At 47.4% G+C, this 12,593-nt stretch overlaps 1 protein-coding gene across 1 annotated transcript in view; it reads right to left on the bottom strand.

Moving 5' to 3' along the window:
• The window catches only part of enox1 (ecto-NOX disulfide-thiol exchanger 1), a 208,690-nt gene that overhangs the window by 13,578 nt on the left and 182,519 nt on the right, over positions 1-12,593 (bottom strand). The gene's annotated exons all lie outside the window — the stretch shown is intronic.

Genomic DNA, 12,593 nt, shown 5'->3' with positions numbered 1-12,593 from the left:
CTCTCAGGGCTGCTATACTTGGCGCAGGTGTGGCCTGTTCCTTACTCCTCTGGCTTGGAAATCACCCGTGCCGTCTTCCGGTTCATCTGGGAATCCAAGATGGAGCAGGTCCGACGGGTCACCATGCACAAGTCCCTGGACAATGGGGGTCAAGGTGTCCCCAATGTCGCCCTCCTCCTGATGACCGCCTTCATCTGTGGCTGCATCAGGCTGTGCGTGGAAACCAAGTATGTGGGCACCAAGGGTCGCTACATACCAAGGTTCTACCTGTCCTGGCTGTTGCGAAGGATGGGCCTGGCCCCGTCGCCACACAACGTCCCAGTCAGCTGAATGTTGCCGCACTACCTATCCTTCGTGGAAAAGTTCTTCCAGAACAACACCTTTGGCCACAAGTCCATCAGGCAGTGGTCAGCACAGAACATGCTGCAGACACTGCAGGAGAAAGACTCGATGGACACTGTGGGGTGGTTCCCTGAGCAGACTGTCCAGACCATCTGGCAGAATGTCTCATCGCCAGAACTCACCAACAAGCACCAAGACCTTGCTTGGCTGGCGGTGAGAGGGGCCCTCCCAGTCAGATCCTTCCTGCATGGTCGGAACATCACTCCCAGTGCGCGCTGCCCCCGGGAGGACTGTGCTGGGGACGAGATGGTCGCCCACCTCTTTGTGGGCTGTGGGTTTGCGAGGAGGGTGTGGTGAAAGATGCAAGGGTCCTTGTCACGTGTCATCCCCAGCAACTGCGTACCAGAGTTTCGCTGATCTACGGGCTGTTCCCGAGGACACACACAGAGACGGACATCAACTGCTGCTGGAAGGTCATCAACTGGGTGAAAGATGCTCTTTGGTCTGCCTGAAACTTGTTGGCCTTCCAGCACTGCAAGATGTCCATAGGGGAATGCTGCTGACTAGCACATTCCAGGCTGCAGGAGTAAGTGCTGAGGGACGCACTGAAGCTGGGTGCAGCCAACGCAAGGGCTCGGTGGGAAAGGATGACAGTCTAGGGTTCTTCTGCCACAGGAGAGGGAGGGGCGGGGTCAGGTGAGGAAGCCCCTCAAATATTGTAAATATGGGATTGGGGTATCACCCCAGGGAGCCACACGAGTGGCACTGGTGCTGTGTTTTTTATAAAAAGTAACACTAAGAATTGATCTGTACACGAATGTAAAGGTTTGCACCGTTTTATTATTGTATATAGTTTCCTTTATTATGAATAAAGTTTATTTTGTTAAAAAAATATGCTTCTATGTAAAGTAGTGCCCGTAATCTATAAAACTACTGGATTGTTGTTTAAACTCATCAGAGTCACTAACATCCTCCAGGGAGTAAATCTGCCGTCCTTCTCCAGTCTGCCTTAGATGTTACACCAGGTCCATCACTCTGCATACCCAGGTTGGAGGTTATTAGGGATGGACAATAAATGCTGGCTTTGACAGCAATGTGTTTATCCTGTGAGTGAATAAATTAAAAAAGATGACGTGCATTGGGGATACAAGTGCCCAGGCAAATTCAGGTTCTGCATGCTGTTGCAGAAGTGAGCACTAGGGGTCAGTGTCTGCACAGTGAGGAGCCAGTGAACGCAGTGACGGAGGGACAATTCATTGCACACTGTTCTTTACAGTTAGTCACCTTCGCTTGCAGCAACAGCACATGCAAAGGCAGCAGCCCCCTTAGAGCCAACAAGGTCCCAGGGCACCAGTAGAATGAAGGAGCAGAGCAGCATGTGACGGCAGGGGTGGGGTAGGAGAGAGTAGGGCAGACCAGGGCAGGGTCAGAGCCGGTTCCCCAATTCCACAAGCAAGACAGAGCCCTGGTTTAACATCTGATCTCTACCAAGACAGCGCTGCCCCAAGCCTGCACTGCTTAAAAACCAGCGAGCTATCAGACAAGATTCGGCTGACAGTGCTTGTTGATCCTTAACAGAGACTGATAGTTCCTGAGTAGGGGATTGGATGTGTAATCGCAGGTTCTGCAGACTAGCTGACCATTTGGCAGATCACCTGCGCACTGTCCCCAGCGGCCATCCTGAGCTTCCAGCTGCATGTCATTTCAACTCCCCTTCCCATTCCCACACCCACCTGCCCGTCCTCGGCCTTCTCCACTGCCACGTTGAGGCCAAACGCAAACTAGCAGAACAGCGCCTCATGTTCCGCTTGGGCAGCTTACAACCCAATGGTATGAACATTGAATTCTCCAATTTCAGATAACCCACTCCCCCTGTGTTCCTCTCCCACTCCCACCAGTCCACCCTAAGTCTCTCTTCCTATGTTCACCTTTTCCATTCCTCCCACCCCCTCTCATTACCCAGACATCACCCTCTCCCTCCTGGTTCCATCACCCACACACCTATATACCTGGGTTTCCTCTCCCCTGGTTCACCCTTCCTGACCCCTCCACCATCTGATTTCATCTGCCCGTCATCTCTCCCTTATCTTGCTCCACTTATCACCTTCTGGCCCCCTGATTCTAAACTGCCCTTCCCCCTCGCCCACCTGGCACCTCCTGCCCATCGTCCCCTCCTCACCTGGTTCCACTATCACCGACCGGCCTCAACCTCACCCCTCCCTCTCACTTCTCTACACCGGCTATCTTCCACTCTGCAATCCCAGTCCTGATGAAAGTTCTCGACCCAAAACACCGACCATCCCTTTGCCTCCACAGATGCCACCTGACCTGCTGACTTAATCCCAGCCACAGCAAACAAAAGCAGTTTGTTTTTGGCTCCAGACCCCAGCATCTGCGGTCTCTTGTGTCCCTGCAAGCCTCCCTGCATCCTACATGTACTTCTCCTCCTCTGCCCCTTCATCCCTCACAGATCTGTATTCACTGGGCACCATGTGGAAATTTGAAGCCACATTGGAGAGGTTGTTATAGATGAGGTTCTCAAGGACCACACGACAGGAGCAGTAAGCTGGGCTCATGGTCATTCTGCTCCTAAAAAGATGTATTTACTTATTACAACACAGGAGACCAATTGACCCATCCAATTGACTCATCTGTTCCATGCCAGTTCTCTGCAGTCCCATTCCCTCATTTCCCTTGTACCTCTGCTCTCTCACCTTCCCATCTACTCCCCTTTGATTCTTTTACCACTTTATTGGTAATTTACAGCAGCCAATCAACTGGGATGCGGGAGGAGACCAGAGCACCTGGAGGAAACGGCCACACGGTCAAGGAGAGAACATGCAAACTCCACACAGACAGCGCCGGAGGTCAGGATCAAACCTGGGTCGCTGGGGCTGTGAGGCAGTGGTGCTAACTGCTGTGCCACCGTGCTACCCTCCAAGGTTGCTCCAAGGACTTCAGTCTTGAGGCGAGAGAGCCACACACTGAGCCCACCACAGCTGCCAGTCAATGCAGAGGCCTAAGTTTTTGATTAATCCCAGTGACTGAAAACAGCAGTTCAGTTTATTAATTGTTAATCACCTCTAGGGGGTTAACTTCACTTTGTTTGTTCAATTTAATGAAATTGTGAAACCGTTCTTCATGTAGAATTTATGACCATGCTTCACACAGCGCACTGGGGAAGCTTTTTCCCACAGAACCTATAAATTAATGTTTAAACGCAGAGAATATGGATATCAGAGGAAGACAAATATCCGTTAACAGTGATGTAAATGTGCTTTGGAAAGGTACCCTTTTAAGATTCTCTTACACATTGTGATAAGAGCGTCTGCTGAGAAAGATTCCCCCCAGAACTCGAGGTTTCTCTAACGGGTCTATTGGAGAATTGCCACCTTCAAGATAACCCTACCTGGCTCAGAGGGCCCTGTATCAGGGGGCATGGGTTCAAGTCCTACTGCAGGGCTTGACCCTATGGCTGCTGACTGTAGCTCAATCAGTGCAGTACCGGGGAGGGGGTGGGGGGGCACTCTTGCTGGGGGAGCATCCTCTTGGGTGAGGCTTCAACCTGAGGGCCCCATCTGTTCTCTCGGGTGGAAATGGAAGACACTGTAACACTGCTTGAACGAGGAGCACAGTCCCATATTTAACAGCTGGGTTTCTCTCATTACAGCTGTGATGTCACTCCTCAGAAGGCTAAGGAAGTTTGGCATGTTCCCGATGACTCTCTCCAATATTTAGAGATGCATCACAGAAAGCATCCTTCCCAGATGCGTCATGGCTTGGTATGGCAACTGCTCTGCCAAAGGCTGCATTTGCAGAGAGTTGTGGATGCAGCCCAGTCCATCACGAGAACCAGCCCCACCTCCTTTGACTGTCTACACTTCCTGCTGCCTCAGTAAAGCAGCTAACATAATCAAGGATCTCTCCCACCCCGGTCATTCTCTCTTCTCCCCTCTCCTGTCAGGCAGAAGATACAAAGGTTGGGAATATGTACCACCAGACTCAAGGACAGCTTCTATCCTGCTGTTATCAAACTGTTGAACGGACCTCTCATATGCTAAAAGATGAACTCTTGAACTCTTGATCTCCCAACCTACCTCGTCATGGCCCTTGCACTTTATTTGTCTTCTACGCTGTACTTTCTCCGTAACTGTAACACTATATTCTGCATCCAGTTTTCTTTTTACTACCTCAGTGTAATTACATATGACATGATCTGTCTGGATGGCATGCAAAACAAAAGCTTTTCACTATATCTTTGTACATGTGACAATAATAAATCAATTCCAATACCTTTTGGCTAGGAAGTGCTATGGGACGTCAAGAGGTTGTGGAACTTGTTTTGTTTCCACTGGAACCTAGCTCCCTCAGAAGTGAAGCATCCGTGCTGAAAGTGAAGGTGGGTATGATGGACTGAGAGAATTTTACCCTTCCCCTTCCCAGCTGATTCACTTTCCTAATCTGTATGTTCAAGCAGCCCTTTATTACTGCAATCACGCCCCCTTTGATAACAACTGATTTTTCTGTACAATATTCTGAGTAACAAAATACACACAAGCCTCCAACAAAATTGCCCTGGAAAGGAGATGATTGTCCAATCAATTCCATCACTGTTACAGCTAATAAAGGACACTTAGAGGATAAACCCTCTGGTTGTCAAAATTCCAAGCTAAAACGTGCAGCTATAAAAGCAACTGCAGCTCCAGTCATTGCTTCCCAAGGGAATCTTTGCCCCTGCTCCTCTCTGGAAAGTACTGGTGCAAGTTGGGTTCTTGCCACGGGCTGGCTGACTCCCAGTGTCATTCCCCAGCATTCATTGTTCCCAAGAGGGAGGGCAGTGAGAAAGAAAGTGACACAGCTGGTAGAGCCACTGCCTCACAGCTTCAGTGACACAGGTTCGATCCTGACCTTTGGTGCTGTCTGTGTGGAGTATGCATGTTCTCCCTGCGACCGTGTGGGTTTCTCCTGGGTGCTCCGGTTTCCTCCCACATCCCAAAGATATGTGGGTTGGTGGGTTAATTGGCCATGATAAATTACCCCTAGTGTGTGCGTGAGTGGTAGAATCTGGGAGCAGTTGATGGGAATGTGGGGGAAAATAAAATGGGATTAATGTAGGATTGGTGTGAATGTGTGGTTGAACGTTGGTACAGATTCAAGACTGTTTCTGTGGTGCATATCTCCTCAAGGGTATGTAATCCAATCCTGCGCTCTTTCAGTGCTCCCCCACACAACACCCTTGCCACCCCACCACTATCGCACACTGGTTCAGCAGGAGAAGAGACACTTCACTCAGGGACAGAGACACGACACCTGACCTGGGGCAGGAGACACAACATCTCACCCAGGGGCAGAGACACAGTACCTCACACAGGGACAGGAGACACAACACCTCACCCAGGGGAAGAGACACAATACCTCACACAGGGATAGGAGACACAACATCTGACCCGGGGCAGGAGATACAGCACTTCACCCAGGGGCAGGAGACACAACACCTCACACAGGGACAGGAGACACAACATCTGACCTGGGGTAGAGACACAACACCTGACCCAGGGGCAGGAGACACACCTCACCCAGGGGCAAACACACACTTCCCCCAGTGGCAGGAGACACAACACTTCACTCAGGGGCAGAGACACAACACTTGACCCAGGGGTGTACATCCTTGTGTTTGTACTGGCTGAGTGCACTCACATGACCAATGCAGAGGCCCTTGGAACTGCCCACCCACTACAACCCTCGCTATCCCTAGTCACTGAAACAGGGTAGGGTTGAGAGCACATTTCTTTCCCCCTTAAAGGTCAGCTTACAAATAACATGGGAAAAATAATACACAAAGGCATGATGAATTGCAAAAGAGAGTGGGAGAGGTGTGCTGAGTCCAGGTTTGGATCAGCCATGATCTCACGGAATTGGCCTGCTGGCACAGTGTGGCTCTCTGTTCTTGCCTTGGGGAGCGTATCGGGGTGTGAGAGGGCCCCAGTGGAGCATCAGCGCCACATGAAGCGTGCTGTGGGAGAATGGCCCTGAAGGAAATGCAGGATGACCAATAACAGGGGCATTTACAGCATCAAAGTAGGTCACAGGGTGAAGCAAGGTGTTTGGTTAACAAACTGGAGCAACAGCAGGTCAATGTTCCACTCTTCAGCGACATCTCGTCATGGTCTTGCACCTTATTGTCTACCTGCAAAGCACTTTTTGTGTACTCTGCTATTGCTTTTCCCTTTGTGCTATCTCAACGTACTTATGTTTTGAAGTGATCCGTATGGATGGCTTACAAAAGTAAGTTTTTCACTGTATCTCAATACACGTGACAATAACTAACCGATTCCAATTCATGGCTGTTGCTTTCCTGACCTCAACACCGCTCTCCCACTTCCTCTCCACATCTCTTGACCTGTCAAATGTCTGTCAATGACTCCAGATTCCAACACCAGCTTCTGCTGCCAGTTCCCCCTAACAGTTTTAAACAGTAATAAATAATGTCATCAAAAAGCACAGCAGGTTAGGCAGCATTTGTTGCAAAAAAAAACATCTGATGAAGGGTCATCGACCTGCAACGTTAACTCTCTTTCTCTCTCTTCACAGATGCTACCTGACCTGCTGAGAGTGTCCAGCATTTCCTGTTTTAATTTTCAGGTCACCAGCTTCTGCCATGGTCTGCATTTTGACTGTGTTGAAACAGACGGATCCCAAGTACACAGGGGAAGTGCTGGGAAGTGGGACTATGTAGAAAGCTCTTTGAAGGAATAGCTTACATCCTTAAGGAACTAAGAACATAGCAGAAGCAGCCTTTCATCCCCTCCACTCAGTAAGATCCTGGGTGATCCTTCACCTTGGAGCCACTTTCCTGCACTGACCCCACATCCTTCTTTCCTTAATACCCACAACTCTATGGATCTCTGCTCTGGATATACTTCATGACTGAGTCTCTACAACCTTCTTGGGGAGAGAATTCCAAAGATACATCGCCCTCTGAGTGAAGAGGTTTCTTTTCATCTCTGTCCTGAAGGCTGGTCTCTTACTTTGAGATGGTGACCCCTGGTTCTAGGGTCCTCAGCCAAGGGACGAACCATCCTTTCAGCACCTACCTGGTCAAGCTCTGTGAGAATTTTGTATGGTACAATGAGATTGCCACTCATTTTTTCTAAACTCTAGAGAGCACAGACCTAGTCTGAAATAATCTCTCTCAATTGGACTCTGCCCCATTCCAAGAATCAATCAGGTGAACCTTCATTGCAATCCCTCTATTACAGGTATTTCTTTTCCTAGGCAGGGAGATCAGGCCTGTACACAAGATTCCAGGTGCAATCTCAGCAAGGCACCATACAATTGCAGTTAGATATCTTTACTCCTGTACTCAAATCCTCTTGCAATAAAGGCCAACATTCCAGTTGCCTTCTCCATTGCTTGCTGGGTTTACATGCTAGCTTCCAGTGATTTGTGTACAAGGCCATCCAGGTCCCCATGAACATCAACATATGCCTCATGGTGCAGCTAATAGAGCTGCTACCTCACAACGCCAGAGACCCAAGTTCAATCCTGACTTCAGATGCTGCCTGCGTGTGGAGTTTGCATGTTCTCCCTGTGACTGTGTAGGTTTCCTCCGGGTGGTCTGGTTTCCTCCCACGTCTCGACGGTGTGTGGTTTAGTGGGTTAAATGCCCCAAGTGTGTGGGTGGGTGGTAGAGTTGAAGGGAATGTAGGGGAACAGGTTCTAGCAGAAATTAGGGAATTGGATGGCTCTCCATGCCAGCATAGACTTGATGACCTGTTTCTGTTTTGCAAGGAAATGTGGAAAAGATAATTTTAAAAAAAGCTATTCTTCTATTTCTTCAACCAAACTGAATGACCTCATACGTTTTCCTGCTATATTCCATCAGTCATGTCTTCGCCCTTTCTCTTGAGCCTATCTCACAGAACACAGAACAGTACAGCACGGAACAGGCCCTTCGGCCTACTATGTTGTGCCGATCTAACTAAATTAGCAATCAAATGCCCAACTAAACTAATCCCTTCCGCTTAAATATGAATATCCTTTCATTTCCTGAACATTCATGTGCCTATCTAAGAGCCTCTTGAATGCCCCTATCGTATTTGCCTCCACCACCACCCCTGGCAGCACATTCCAGGCACCCATCACTCTTTATGTAAAAAACTTGCCCCGCACATCTCCTTCAAAATGACCTCCTCTGACCTTAAATGCGCGTCCTCTGGTATTAGATATTTCAACCCTGGGAAAAAGATACTGGCTGTCTACTCTATCTATGCCTCTCATAATCTTATAAACCTCTATTAGGTCTCCCCTTAGCCTCCGCCGCTCTAGAGAAAACAACACAAATTTGTCCAATCTTTCCTTATAGCACATGTCCTCTAATCCAGGCAGCATCCTGGTAAACCTCTTCTGCACCCTCTCCAAAGCCTCGACATCCTTCCTGTAATGGGGTGACCAGAACCGAATGCAATACTCTAGATGCGACCTAACCAGAGTTTTATAAAGCTGCAGCATAACTTGCTGACTCTTGAACTCAATGCCTTGACTAATAAAGGCAAGCATGTCATATGCCTTCTTCACCACCTTATCAACCTGTGGAGCCACCTTCAGGGAGCTATGAACTTGGACACCAAGATCCCTCTGCTCATCAACACTGTTAAGGGTCTTGCCATTAACAGTGCACTGTCTCTTTATATTTGATCTCCCAAGGTACAACCCTTCACATTTGGCCAGATTAAACTCCATCGGCCATTTCTCTGCCCATATCTGCAACTGATCTATATCCCGCTGTATGCTTTGCCAGTCTTCTGCGCTATCCACAACACCACCAATCTTTGTATCATCTGCAAACTTACTAACCCACTCATCTACATTTTCATCCAGGTCACTTATATACATCACAAACAGCAGAGTTCCCATACGGATTCCTGCGGAACACCACTAGTCACAGACCTCCAGCTAGAATAAGTCCCATCGACCATTACCCTCTGTCTTCTATGGGCAAGCCAATTCTGAATCCAAACAGCCAATTCACTGTGGATTCCATCACCTTAATCTTCTGGATGAGCCTCCCATGAGGGACCTTGTCAAACACCTTACTATAATCCATGTGGACAACATCTACACCTCTTACCTTCATCAATCATCCTCGTCACCTCCTCAAAAAACTCAATCAAGTTAGTAAGACACGACTTACCCTGCACAAGACCTCTGGGACCTCGCCTTTGGCTAGAGAGGACACGAAGATCCTGGTCAAGGCCCCAACAATCTCATCTCTTGCCTCTCTCAATAACCTGGGGTATATCTCATCAGGCCCTGGAGACTTATCCACCTTAATGCTCTTTAAGAGACCCAACACCACCTCGTCCTTTACCTCAAAGTGCCCTAGCATATTAGCATGCTCCACACTGAACTCCCTATCCTCCACGTCCTTCTCCTTGGTAAATACTAATGCAAAGTATTCACTTAGGACCTCACCCTCATCCTCTGCTTCCAAGCACATGTTCCCTCCTTTATCCTTGTGTGGTCCTACCCTCTCCCTAGCAATCCTTTTGCTCTTGATGTATCTATAGAATGCCTTGGGATTCTCTTTAATCCTACTTGCCAAGGACTTTTCATGTTCCCTCCTGGCTTTCCTAATTCCCTTCTTGAGTTCTTTTCTGGCTTCTTTGTAATCCTGAAGGGCTCTGTTTGATCTTAGCTTCCTAAGTTTTACATATGTTTCCTCTTCCTTCTTGATTAAATTCACCGCCTCTCTTGACATCCAAGGTTCCCCTACCTTGCCATCCGTGTCCATCCTTCTCACTGGAACATACCTGTCCTGCAGTCTGTGCAGTTGGTCTTTAAACACCCTCCACATGTCAGATGTGGACTTGCCCAGAAACAGCTGTTCCCAATTAACTCTCCCTAGTTCCTGCCTAATGCTCTGGTAATTTGCCCTGCTCCAATTTAATGCTCTCCCACAAGGTCCATACTTATCGTTATCTATAGCTATCTTAAAACTTAAGGAATTGTGGTCAGTGTTCCCACCGTTCTCCCACTGAACGGTCAGTCACCTGGCCAAGCTCATCACCCAACACCAGGTCCAGTATGGACCCTCCTCTTGTTGGACTATCAACATATTGATTTAAGAAACCCTCCTGGATGCACCTAATAAATTCTGCCCCAGCTAAACCTCTTGCACTAAGGAGGTCCCAGTTTATATTAGGGAAGCTGAAGTCCCTGTGACAACAACCTTATTGGCTTTACACCTTTCCCTAATCTGCCTGTATATCTGTTCCTCAATGTCCCTGTGGTTATTGGGGAATCTGTAGAAGAATCCAATCAGAGTGATTGCACTTTTCTTACTTTTGAATTCTACCTGTATAGATTCAGTGGATGAGCCCTCCATTATGTCCCCTGTGAGTGCAGCTGTGAGATATTGTCCCTGATTAGTAGTGCAACTCCCCTCTGCCCTTTTACCTCCTTCTCTATCTTTTCCAAAACATTGAAACCCTGGAACATTAAACACCCATTCCTGTCCCTCTCTCAACCAAGTCTCTGTAATGGCCACAGCATCATAGTTCCATGTACTGATCCATGATCTAAGTTCATAATACTCCTAGCATTCAAATACACACACTTCAACTCTTCTGTCCCATTGTGCCTATTACTTTGCTCCAACCTCTTTTTACTGGTCCTGACTTCTACCTTCCTCTGAATCCCTCCACTTTCTGACCCAATACTCTCGTTCCCATCCCCCTGCCAAACTAGTCTCTATCCCCTCTCTCGCTGCCACCCAGCTCTGTATCATCAACAAACCTCGATATGTTCCACTTCGTGTCCTCACCCAAATCACTGAGATAGACTGTGAGACTGGGACCCCAGCACCCCTCTTCTTGCAGCTCCCCTGTGTAGGGAAATGGGTTGAACAGCCTACTTCCTTGCTGTAGCACTCAGTAACTTCCCAACACAGTTACAAATGTTGTCCTTGTACTTGCTTTTCAAACTTGTGTTCAAAATATAGTCATACAATAATGCAACATGCTGCCGCACTAGTCAAACTCACTATACAGAGGCACTGAATACTTCAATCCTACATGTGCCCCGTGCACGTTCTGGCAAAACCTTTGGAATATTCTGCATGAAGCCGCATCCACCAATAATAAGGAGACACAAGAGATTACGGATGCTGGACTCTGGAGCAACAGACAATCTACTCGAGGAACTCAGTGGGTCAAGCAGCGAGTGGGGGGAAAGGGTTGACAAGTCCTTTCCCCCCACAGATGCTGATAAACCCACTAAATTCCTCCAGCAGATTGTTTGTTGCTCCACCAGTAATAACACTGGTGCTGAAACGACAGGAGACGGGAGCTATTTCTATAATTAATCTCTCAGCACATGGGAGCAGTTCGTGGATTCCAAATCCCTTTATTGAACAAGATTAAATTTATAATAAAAACAGAAGATGCTGGAAATACTCAGCAGGTCAGACAACAGCCTGCAGATCCCGCAGATTAAATCTGTGATTGATTCATATAACTCAGCGGTGATTATTTCATGGATTTGTTTGCCTAAATAATAGAGTAACTTATCTTCATAAGATGTGAATGTAATTTTGCTTTCAAACTTGGGCTCTACTTTCATTAATAAACCAACCATTAACTGTATTTAATATAGAGAGGAGATGGAGACAACTTATATTTGTAGTGAAGACCAATGTAACTAGGACTGATAAGGAAATTGTGGGCAAATTTTGACCAAGTGAACAACAGATGCTTGTTGAAAAGCATTTACAATGTAAATTTAGGTATATGCCAGTTGTGGTTAAATAATTTTAAGATTCTAGACCTTTGTGCTATGGAGAGAAGGTATCAAATGCTGGGTGATACAGCCTTTCATCCTTGAGATGAGTAAAAGGGCCATCTGCTTTTGTCTTCACAATGAATGCACATCAGAGGGATCTAGTGTCCAAGTGCATGATTTGCAGAAAACAATTATGTGGGTACAGTAAGTAATTAGGAAAACTAACAGACCATTATTGTTTTTTGTCAGGGGAACTGAATACAAATGTAGTGAGGATTTGCTTTGGGTTTTGGTGAGACCACATCTGGAGCTATATGTACAGTATTGGAAGGATGTTAATATGTCGGAAGCAGTTCAGAGAAGGTTTACTGGACTAATATCTGGAATGGGTGATTGGCTTGTGAGAAAACGTAGGACACGCTGGGATTTTACCCACTGAACAATGTAAGGGACATAACAGAAACATATTA

The sequence above is a fragment of the Pristis pectinata genome, chromosome 4 (assembly GCF_009764475.1).
Source record: "Pristis pectinata isolate sPriPec2 chromosome 4, sPriPec2.1.pri, whole genome shotgun sequence".
Lineage (NCBI taxonomy): Eukaryota > Metazoa > Chordata > Chondrichthyes > Rhinopristiformes > Pristidae > Pristis > Pristis pectinata.
The sequence above is the reverse complement of the archived record's forward strand: the minus strand, read 5'-3'. Positions and strand labels throughout refer to the sequence as shown.